The 12,464-nt window shown below is 38.1% G+C and overlaps 1 non-coding gene across 1 annotated transcript; it reads right to left on the bottom strand.

Annotated features, from left to right (window-relative positions):
- Nucleotides 1-4,792: 4,792 nt before the first annotated feature.
- Nucleotides 4,793-4,866, bottom strand: TRNAE-UUC (transfer RNA glutamic acid (anticodon UUC)). The gene has a single exon. It is a non-coding gene; the product is annotated as a tRNA-Glu (tRNA).
- Nucleotides 4,867-12,464: the final 7,598 nt, after the last annotated feature.

The following is a 12,464-nucleotide window of genomic DNA, read 5'->3' as shown; positions in this document are numbered from 1 at the left end:
TACCTTGGAGTTCCTTGTCCAAGCCTGAGTTGTGCTCTGCACAGTCTCAGTGACTAGTCGCCCCTCCCTGCCACCTGGAACTGCATAGTGCACAGTTACTGGGCCCTCTTTCGAGCCTATCATCTGTCCCGGGCCTCGAACACAGAAAACAATGCATCATGATAGACGAGGAGGTTTTGGATTTGATGTCATCCTGTCATGAGTTAATTACAAGAATAGGTACACTAATATATCATGGCGAGACAATGAACGAGATGAAGAAGGAATGCACATGCTAGAAGACTTACTTGCATCTAGATGGGAAAAAGAAGCACATCAAACAGCAAGCGAAAGGAACACATGCATGGAACCATCTTACAAGACCAAGACCATCAAAGACCCCACAGCATCAAGCCATGCGGAGGAGAAGACAAAGCACACCTAAGAGTACATCCATCACTTAGCAACGCAACAGCTTGACATGGCCACCACAACTAGCCAGTACATGTCAGCAGTGTCATGTCAAGTTGTGTCATGAGTTGTCGAGGCCACATCACCACTATGGGCCATATCTATTGTAATTGAATGTAATGTAAAGTGAAATTCCAATGGATGCACACAAGAAGTTGAAGAGTCATGTCAGTTGAAAATTCATAGGAAGTTGAATGGTCATGAGGGTAGTCCAAGAGTCACAAGGGTCAAGCATCACCCTTGGCTATATATACCCCTCCCATTATATGAGCAAGGACTTTTCACCTTGGATCCTCCCACATAATCTTTGGAGTTTCTAGTCTATTCTATGAGGAGCGATGAGTGGCTCCAATGTCCCACTACTGGGACTAGTGATGTATGGTGTACAAATGTGTCTTGGAGCTTTTTCTTAATTCAGAAGTCTGTTAAGGCCAGAACATTTTCACGCATGTTTTGTAGATGTTTGTAAGACTACTCTTTAAACATTTGTAATGCGTGTTTTCTTAACTTATACTAAGATAGTTGAACTACTTTGGTTGCTTTAGTACTTACATTGTTGAAGATGTGATGTATTTCTTATCATTGTTGTCACGTCTTTGTGGATTACTCCGCAGGACATCAGACATACCTGCCTTGTTTACTGGTTATAACGACTGTCACATCCGTGTGGAATACTCTACTGGATGGTGTATATGTTTTCCCTTGCACTTCAGTGTTAACGATTGTCGCATCCGCTATGGACTACTCCACTGGATGTTGGACAGACCCTTTCTAGTTTGCATGTGTCTCTTCCTGGGTGGTACTACTACCTCTCATTTAGAGGCTCACTTTACTCTCCCCCTTTACAGTAAGATAACTTGGACACAAGTTACATTACGCACTCACCAGGCATACTCACCTCGCTTTTTGAAGATACAAGCATAACACTCTCATGTGTTGAACAACAAGAGCTGAGACAAATCTCTAAGTAAATGGAAATCGAGCCATCGTACCAGATGGGACTCCTACACGAAACGGAGTGAGGTCTAGTTAGGACTTCATACCGAGGAGATCCCCTGAATGTTGGAGGGTCTAGCACCGTCAACAGGTCCTCATTGCTCTAAGCGCCCCATCTATTGGTAATTATTTCCCAGCGATAATGTCTAGTCTAGTAGTTGATTAAGATATAGAGAGGTGATATTTACATCCTCGTGAATGACCACCATGCTTAGGCAGGAAGGAAGGTCCTACTCCTCCAAAACAATGTGTGGAGGATCCTTTGGAATCTTGAGGTTGAAGGTTATAATGGGAATGAGAATCAGAGGAGACTTCTTATGCATTAGACATAACAACCTGCGAGGAAGGAAAAATATGGGAAGCTGAGGGATGTAGACAATGCTCTTGGGAAGACATAGGCAAGGGGGAAGAGAGACCTTTGGTCCAGGAATGAAGAGTGGAAAAATTTGTTCCCATATCCAAACTAGAAAAAATAATTAATTAAATAAGCAATTGAGTGAGAGGGAAAAGCACCCTATGGGACAACCATGGTGGGGGGTGGATCTCTTGTCTTCACCTTGTTTACTTTCTCATAATCTATCTCCATAGCCTACTATCCTTTAGCTTTGTTATTACCCATAACCTGTGGATGAGTTGATGGGATTTCCAACTCCAGGATAGGAGGAGTCGGTTCAACATTCATTTTTTAATCCTCGGGCTACAATCTCGTTTTCCTATCCGCCCTTTATTCCTATGAACCCTTTTGTGCTATGAAGGGGAGGGAATAATGTTTAGCTACATGGCCATGTTGATGGCACCTTCTACATCTGAAGGGGATCCCGTCATAATAAAGGGTCTGTCAATGGGTTAGGTTGAGGTAGCTCATTTCTAGTTCTGCATAGAGACCTTCGGAGGGGTCCAATTATACCCAGATTCGGGCTAGAGGCATGTATCTTGTAGATAAAAAATACATATTTGCATCTAAGAATTATCCCAATTTGTTTCCAATAGCCCGAAAGGTGTCGATCGACCAATTCTATAATGGGAGCCTTGGAATTCACATCCATATAGGAGTGAAATCGATCCTTTCCCAACTAGTATCAAATAGAGGCGACCATGTTTTCAATAGAACCAACATGGAGTCTATGCTCCAATTTTTCCCCAGGACCCAGGAAGCTTCCTCCACCGAGTTGAATTGAAACATAAACCATCCTTGAGTAAGGAGAACCCATAGAGGGTTGTGCACCCAAATGGTTACTCCATTCTTTGTTGGCCCAATCCTCCAAAAATTTGACAGAGAATATCCTCCCCCTTGCTCAATGCATCACTACCAAATTTTCCATACGCAAAACCTTTGGTAGCAAAATGTCTTCCCCAAGGATAAGCTTAGGGAATTTGCTCTTAATCTTCGCACATTTACCCATTCTTTGTTTGTTTCCTAAGAAATTGCACTTGCTAGAGTTTGTAGAGGCTTCCTAGACATCCATCAAATTCCCTTGGTTACAATTTATGCCTTGTGGGCCTCCTATAGCACTGAATGAGGGTGGCACAACATGTGCTCCAAAAATAGGGTTGCCTCCCAAAAATCCCTAAGAAATTATCCCAAAAGAAATGTCTTCCAGATCGTGGACATTTTTACTAGACAAAAAAGGCACAAGTTATCTTGGCATACCCAGGAAAAATCCACTTTGAAGCTACTTAATCCCCCATGGCTGAAAAACCCCAAACTACTCTGATGCATTCATCGAATCAACTTCTAAGGCCAAATGGAAAACCTCCTTCGGGAGTGGGCATGAGACTGGCTCTTGTTCCCTGTGGGAGCAAGGAGTTGTATCTGCTACATCAAGCTCGGTACTAGCTACTAGCTCCAGTGAAACCCCTTGATCTTGTGAATAAGGAAAGCACAAAACACCTCCACCCAACTTTGAATCCATGGAAATTGATTAAATCTTAGGCAAACTAATGTCCACCCCCTACAACTTCGCTACCTTCTAGCTCCAGAAAAACAACATCTGGACCCTCGTCTGCTTTGACACTATGTTGAGCTAGAGGATCAATCTAAATCTAACAAAATTTAGAAGGGTCAGAGGAGTAGTCTACAATGTCATCCATTTGAGCTTCATAATTAGACCGTGTCGGTTACTGACAAAATTACCTTGGAAAAAAGAACCCCCAAATTCTCCCTTGATGGGAACTATCTACAACAAGATAAGAAACACCCCCTTCACATACGCTGCAAGAATTATTCGCTCGCGCCCCCCTAGAAACTTAAATTTATCAACTTATTAATATTTTTATTTTAGAAATAACTCTTTAATTTTATTAAAAGATATAATTTCCAAAATAATTTCATTATCCCCGCTTGGGGTGATATAATCCGATGTCATGGGAGTAATGCAAGCCAAGGTGATGAGCGTGCCTCTTTCATAAACCCGAGCCTCAACAAAGGGAGGTATAACAACCTCTCCTCAGACCTACCCAATACATGATTCACCAAATATGTTGGACAAAGACAACATCAAGTATCCAATCCTGGATATGACAACGCTGTGGGAAACTCAAGAAGTGTTTAAGCAATTCAACGTGCCTGGTTCATAGGGAAATCCACTCATGTTTCTCTTGTTGAAAGGCATTTAGCCAACATGGTTCTCGCACTGCTAAGTTTTGTTGTTTCTTCCTTCTTATCATTGGGGGAAAGTCTAGGTCCCCCTGCCCTAACCTCCCCCTCGACTCACCCTTTAGTATCACTCTGGAAAACTCAATGTCGACAAATTGACCCCAGTCACTCGCAGAGCTAGGCTAGTGAGCTTGAATTTCAAAGGATTTTGCAAGAGAGGGTGCTTAGAAAACTTGTGGTGGCAGTTTATAAAGTATTGCATGCAAGTCGGTGGATTTCAAACCATCTCCATCTCCCCCAACTTTGTGCATGGTCTAAGGTAATTCAACCTTTGTTCGCATCATAATTTTCATTTAATATCTCTTTTAAGCATGTCTAGTGCATTGAATCTTGTAGGCATTGGGACAACTACTTTCTTTTGACTTTTTATGCCTGACCCTATTCCTTTTGATCTCCTTCAGTGATATCCACTCTAGGGTTACAATGTGGGTTCTCACTACATGTTTTTCCTTCGCAGACATCCTCCACTCTAGAGTTACAATGTGGGTTCTCACTACATATTTTTCCTTCGCAGACATCCTCCACGCTCATTTTGTGTCTTCCTTTTAACCTTCCACCTCTCTATCCTCAACTTTTGGTCCACCTTCCTCCGGAATGCATTTTCAAAACAACAACATACTCTTGTAAAGAGTAAAATAGAGCGAAATTTTATTTTACAAACCATGAAAAGCAAAAAGCAATATTGCTGCCTTCCGTTGCCGGGATTTGAACCCGGGTCGCCTGGGTGAAAACCAGGTATCCTAACCGGACTAGACGACAACGGAATCTGTCTCCTTAGCGAGCAAACGACTAATATATATTTATAGTCCAGCCCGTCATCAAACCCCTTCCGGTGCGTGGCAGGGCATTGCGCGACCACTCCAAAGTGGTAAAACAAATTTCCTCCCTCGCTCCATCCTCTTCGATCTTGGCAAAAATAATGTCGTTCTCATTTATCATGCTATAAGAAAAACCCATCGGTTTAAAACCTTTTTAACAAATATATTAAATTACTTTATTGGTAAAAAAAGCTTTTCACCCCTCTATAATTTGAATTTATGTATAATCCATAAAAGCATTAATATATCATTAAAATGACTCTAAATTTAAAATATAACAATACCATCCTCATTGGTCCAAAGATGTAATGTATAAATATTATTTTCAAAAATTAAATTAAAATAAAAAAAAATTATAAATTAATTTAGATATGTTTTAATATTGGATTTGTCGAATGTTGGGTGGCAACTGAGGGGTTATTATAGTTTTTAGAAGAGTAACAATGATGATGTTTGTTTTGGGTTTTAGTATTGTTTCTAATAATTTAGAGGAAGTTTATGCATTAATGCAAGGTTAATGTTACTCATTAAAAGTTATTATATAATTTTTTTATCATGTTTGAGGACTCAAAACTTATCATAAGTAAGATGGTCTCAAAGAATATTGTTATTGATCATACTCTTGATTCAGTCTTAAATTACAGCTAAAAAGGAAGTTCTCAACTTTTTTTAGTATCATTTTCTTTTATGTATTCAAATAGAACAAGTTGTGGATCCTTGTGCTAATAAATTCACCCTCTTAAAGAGGGGGTTATTAACATATAAAAAGAAAACTAGGTTGATCCATTCATTCCATATTATAAGGTTTAAAGGAAGTTCTCAACTTTTTTAGTATCATTTTCTTTTATGTACTCAAATAGAATAATCAAGTTGTAGATCATTTTGCTAATAAAGTCACCCTCCTAAAAGAGGGGGTTATTAACATAAAAAGAAAAAACTAGGTCGATCCACTCATTCCATAGTATAAGGTTCAAGCCACATATTTATGTTTTAAAATGTCACATGGCTCAACATGTGGTCATCAAATCATATCATAGAGACAGTTATGAGATGAGATGGGGGGCTCCTTGTCACATGTCTTTAGTTATGTAGTCGCACAATTATGAACTTAGGAATGGAGTATTTTTTCGTCATGATGGGATTAAGACATATTGAATGTCGTTGCTAATGAAGAAGCATAAACATCCAAGCTCCCTAACCAGGTATTTTTTGGTTGTGGGTTTCCTTTCTTGATTCATTGGTTCATATTTCTGGTATTTTTATGGCACTAGTGTTTAAAGAGTACTTAATTGTTGAGTTTGGTTCTTCATTGGGAAGTTATGTCGATTTAATTACACTTGAAATCCAATGATTTCTTGCTTGGTTATATCAAAGTGGCATATTTGAGATTAATTTATGGTTCTGGGAAGGTATAGGTTTGTATTTGGTTTCCTAGAATTAAGAAATGTTATTTCCATTTTTCTTTACCAAGTTTTTCATGTTATATATCAAGAGGAGGTTTGTTCAACAGACCTATAGTGAATGCTTATAATTTTCTTTGGTTTAGTGTTTTTTATTTATGTCTCCTTTCTTTGGCACCACACTCTTTGTTGGGTCCAATTGTGGCTCATTTCTAATTTTGTAATGTTTTTGTAGGCATGCTAATGTTCTCTTTGTTATCTCATAATGGATTATCAGGAACTAAGGAAGATAAGAAGGGCTTTGAGAAACCGTGTATAAGTTATTCATTCTAACAAGTCATCAATTTTTAAAACCATTACAAGGATTCATGAGAAGAAGCAATAGGCAATTACTTATTAACTGAGGAAGATTGGGAGGGATTTAAGAAAATATGAAGAAGCTATTCTTACCAACATATTATCAATTTTTACAACCATTACAAAGATACATGAGAATAAGCAGTAGGAAGTTACTTAGGTTCCACAATTATGGGGACACTTATATGATAGAACCGTCAAATGGTAGCCTTGGAAGTGAAGTGTAATATGCTTTGAACCATGGTGATTAAAAAGAGAAAGGGAGATCATTTAGGGGCATCAATCCATGTCTAATCCATGAACTCAAATTATGGCAAGTTGAATGAGGAATAAATTATGTGCCCACTGATGATGTAACGGAAATTGAGTAGTGAACTCCAATACCAAGAAATGCAACATCGAAAGAGGCAACAAGTAGTGTTAGGGTCCTAACCTATTTAACCCCCTAAGTAGTTAGATATGTGATTATGTGTTATTATGTATGGAGGCAATCACTAGTAAAGAAGGCCCATGTAGTAGTTGGAAAACAACAAATGTAAGAAGGCTAACTAGAAAATTCCTTCCCTAGAATGTTCTTAAAAGTTAGAAAGTACTATTCCCATGCCTTTTTCCTCTGTGGAAGTCTTTGCAGGGTTAGATGCAAAGGTCTACGATGGTTTGGGTATGGGGACTACGATTATGTTGTAAGTCATGTCGGTCTCTTAAATTCTTCTTTTGATTACCATGATAATTGGTTCTGGCTTGCGTAAGTTGAGTCTCTGTGTGGGTCGAATGACAAGGATGGGATGCATGAGATAAGACCGGAGGGAGTTCATCGAATTTTATCATGGAAATTACTGTTTTGTTCTCCCATGGTAGGTGTGCAGGGTGGTAGGGTCACCTGGAAGCGAAAATCTTATGGCCTCGGGCCACCACCAGTATAAGCAAATCGCCATACACACCTTTTCAGTGTGCAATATGAGCTCGTGGCAATGGTGTGGGCTGCAAATGCTAGAGGCTGCAGCAGGAGAACCCCAGTGTCTGCGCAGCAGGAGTAGCCCAGCTCCTCTGGGGGCGAGACAAGGGGTCGAAAACTAGTAGACAACATCATAAATGATGCGGCCACAACATATCGTGAAGGGACCAACGAGGAAATTAGACGATTAATCGAGGAGTGGGAAGCTGATTTGAACCACCAAGCGAGCTCAATGGACATTGACATGGAGGATTGGTGAGCGATGGTGTCAGATCCCAAGCCTACCCGAGGGTGCATTACCTAGTTTAAATAGACTTTATACTTGTATTGGACCATGAAAAGTCTCTTGGGAAAGGCCTTGGAGCAGATCTCAGTGAGTATGGCAACAGAGGTGCAGGATTTCCCTACCTACAAGCAGGACTTCCAGAAATTTCAGTTCCAACTACAAAAGCAAGATGGACACCTTCATTGAATTGAGGATCACCTTCCATGCCTTCTTTCATAGACAGAATTGCCGAGTTCCAATGTTAAGGATCCAGCTCTGGTAGAGTCTGCATCTGCCGAGGGAGAAGAGTAGTCTGCTAGATGGTTTTAGTTTTCGATTATTATATATGTGGTTAGCTTTTAATTTCTAGAATGTTGTTTTTTATGTTCATAGGCAAATAGTATTTGGACAAGGCAAAGACATATAGACTTATATAGCTTGGCTAGAAAGACTTATTATTTTTCGCTATTGGATGGCTTATCATGCTGTTAAGTGGCCAATAGACTTGGTTTCCCTTTGGGAAAGTTAAGGCCACCTAACTATTCATATGTGGATGTAACTTGCTTATATTTAATAAAAATAGAAGGATCTACCAAGTTTACCAAACAAAAGTAGAAAATATTATATATAAAATTGTAAAAGCAATGTAAAAAATGACTTGTGAAGTTATTTGTAATTAAAACTTTATTTAATCAAAAATTGTCCGAAAAAACAAGTGAAAATTGTTATCAATTAAATAAAATATAATACTATAATTTTTATTTGTTTATTATGAAGGGTAAATACGTTTTTTTTTATAATTTAGAGCAATATCTATAATTTATATTTCTATTTAGAATATTTGGAATACAAGTGGTATCAAACCACTTTCTTAAACACAATTTCAGAATAAATTAATCTACTCGGAGACATTTTCCAATTTATTTTATTGTCTTATACATATATAAAATCTCTCACTTCAATCTTAAGTTGTAAGAGTACTTGGCTTCTCTTATGCATAAAAATTGTGAAAGTCACTTTAAAAAATGATGTCATAGGCATTATATAGTTTAATATTAACACAATTTGGAAGGACACAATGCTCAATCCATCTTCATGTGTAACTTATTCATCATGATTCCACTCCAAAAGTCTTCATTAAGTTTCCAGCTCATCAATGGCAGAGTGATTGTTGATATTTTTTAGTGTTCACTTGAGAGATCACCGTGGAAGGATGTGGAAAATCGCGTGGCAGTGAAGACCGAAATTGCTTCGTATTGTTGTGACGTGTGTAGAAAGTGCATGTGTGGCACGGTGCTTTTGGAAAATAGGTGCAGATTAGGGTGGATTGCGCCTTGGGAGCTGCTGAAAGTTGTTGTTTTGGGAGTCATGGCTGCTCTTGCAATAGGACGACGTCAGTTGTGTTTCATAAGGGAATTTTTAAAGGGTGAATTTGACCGTGTGTTTAATCATTGTTTGGAGAGAGTGTTGTGGAGAGGCTTTGCTGAACTAAAGAAAGTCGTAGGTGCCCTGCGGGCCATCTGTATGTTTGAAAAGCATAACGAGGATCACTGTTGGGTGTTAGAGCTTTGTTGTACTTTGAGCTTGTTTTGATTGTTGATTCGTCGAATATTTCGTAATCAGACAGATATGGGCACGATCAAATAATTGATCCCATTCATGTTCTTCTCATTATCGAATATTCAGCAAATCAGCAATCTAGATGTTGGAGAGAAAATCGTTAGCAAGTCGTTATCAAAATAGATTCAAGGTCAAGGACGCTCCTTATCCGTGGGATCGAGAAGACTGGAAAGAGAGACGAGAATCGTTGCTTGGGTGCGGTTGCATACGTGTTAATCGCTTTAGAATGTTGTAGGAGAGCAAATCGTTAGCAAGTTTCTTGCCACACATAAATTGTAGCAGCTTGGTATCTCACCATTTTGATTCAGATAATGTTTGTATTTATTTGTTCAGCATTTGAGCTGTTGGAGCTATAGGGTACTTAACGTTGGAGTTGGTGTTGTCCCCGAGGGACAGTGTTGTATATGACCTTGGATTTTCTTTTTAGAGACTATATAATGGGCTGCAACTTACGAGCCACTATATCTATATGATGATGAAAACTTTTCAAATGAAGGTTTGTTGAAGGTTTGTTACAAATGCTCTAGGAGAAGAAATGATTTGTTAAGTGTAAAATTTTAGTGTGGAGATATTAGCAATGAAAAGAAAGAAATAACAAAATTTGAAGCAAAACTACAATTCATTAAAGCATGGATTGAAACACCATGTCTTGATAAAACCTACACCAAATTCACATGTACATATGAAGAATCAATGAATGTCGAAGACTACATGAAAAATGAAGAAAGTGAAGAGGTTCATGACATTCTAATGCATTGGAGTCCAAAAGAAATCAGGCATTATTATAAGTTAATGTGGCAACAATCCATTGAACATGGTATTGAAAAATGTAATGATAAAGCACAACAACCTACTTATGAATTTGTAAGCATTGAAAAAAAATTCAAGCCACAAGAATATGATGAAGTACTGCCACAACACAATCATGTCACGCAGTTAAAGAGGAATAAATTAAGGAAGAAGTGTTATTATTTAACAGCAAGAAAGGTAAAAATGAAACTTTAAGGTTAAATTGTAAAGTCTGGCTGAGATTAAGACCAACATGTGTTATGATACATTTCTCCATTAAGGGGGCAACTTGGAATTAATGGAGATTATTATTATATGTTTGTTGTGATTGCGGTGTCTCGGTCAAGTTGTGGGATTTATTTATGATGCACATCCTATTTATGAGAAAGTTGTTCCAACTCCTCAACATATTTGTAATTCCTTAAATGTATGAGTTTTCTTGCTTATGAATGTAGAATGTGTCGAGTGCAAGCACTCTTCAGGTTGAGCTATTGTCACCTAGAGTTACACATTTCTTTTCTTATATATAATTAATGTGTGGCACGAACGACTTATGCCTCCCCACTTACAGTAAACCCTGAAATCCATTTCTATGTGCTTTTATGAGCAACATATAGAATCCTTTGTATCACTACAACTATTTACATAAATTATGGGCATTGAAATTTGATTTTTTTTCACTTTCATTTTTTTTTTTAATTTGCGGACAAGAAATATAGACACAAGAAGTTGTAGCCTGTAAGTCTCCAATTAAATTTGTAATTATAGGTAATGGTTATAACATTTGAATTTTGATAAAGTATTTCAATATCCTTCACGCGCAAATAAACCCCCAACAAAAAAAAAAAAGGTGGGTTGGTTCAATAATTGGGTAAATCTCTTTGCAAGTACTCTATAGATTCTAATGCATTGTCCATGAGAAAGTATAGAATAAACTATTGATTAAGAAATGGTAAGGAGAAAATAAAGCATTAAAAATTTGAGATATTTTCTTGATGGTGGTTGTGATGAAAATATTGAGATTTAATAATTGGATAATGACAATACAATTTACTTGAATAATAAGCATTGTTTGACTCTTAGTTGTGTATTTGTTTCTCATTTCATAAAACAATATGCAATCAAGGATTCCAATTCTCAAACATCATATACCTTATAAAGATAGGCTTTGTTGTCCTATACACTTGAGTATCCTTATCCACCATAAAGGAATTGTATGTGTGAAGGAGGGAGTTGGATTCTATTCATAGCCCTTATTTAGCCCAATGCAAGTACAATCCACTTGGCACCTCATAAACCCCAAATCTTGTAATGAAAATACTCAGATTTAATAATTTGATAATGACACAATAGTGCCTTATCTAAACAATGAGCCTAATTGGCCCCTAATGGTGTATTAATTTCTCATTTCATACAACAATCTGAAATCAAGGCTTCCAGTACCGTATGCTTGAGAGAGAGAGTTAGCTTCCATTCATAGATCTTGTTTACCCCAATGCCAATGTAAACAACATGGCGCCTCATAAGCCATAAAATCTTGTCATTGAATGTCCACCACATGGGATCTCACTACACCAATGCCAATTCGAGCCACATGGCACCTCATAAGCCATTGAATCTTGTCGTTGGATTCCCACCGCATGGTGTCTCATAAGCCACCAGATCCAAACTGTGCATTTCCCATGTAGTTGGCATCAACACCTCATAAGCCACCAAATCTTGTCATTGGATTACCATCACATACATGGTGCCAGATCGAAACATTGCATTTCCCCATGCAGTGTATAATAAGCTATAGGATTTGGCCATTAGATTTATACCACGTGGCACCTAGTTGTAGTGTATAATAAGCTATAAGATTTTTCCATTAGATTTCTACCACATGGTACCTAGCTAAATGATGAAAATCAATCAGCGGATCTAATCAAATTGGACCCCTAAAGGTTCAATCCATGAACCTGTGGGTTATGGGCCCTTGAAACTCGACTTATTGCAGTAATTAGCTCGCATCTAGCAATGGAGTGTGTAATCACCACACCCCTCGGGTCCTTGGCGTTCTAAGCATTAACCAAAACAACATGCACATGTTTTCCACTCTTAAGCCCATCCTTATGTGCCTAAGGACTTATCCCACAGTCATGGCCTCGCCTGCCATACT

This window comes from Pinus tabuliformis, chromosome 4_1, assembly GCF_031772625.1.
Source record: "Pinus tabuliformis cultivar Carrire ecotype Pingquan chromosome 4_1, CPIR1, whole genome shotgun sequence".
Classification (NCBI taxonomy): Eukaryota; Viridiplantae; Streptophyta; class Pinopsida; order Pinales; family Pinaceae; genus Pinus; species Pinus tabuliformis.
Note: the sequence above shows the minus strand (reverse complement) of the source record. Positions and strands in the feature narration are given on the sequence as shown.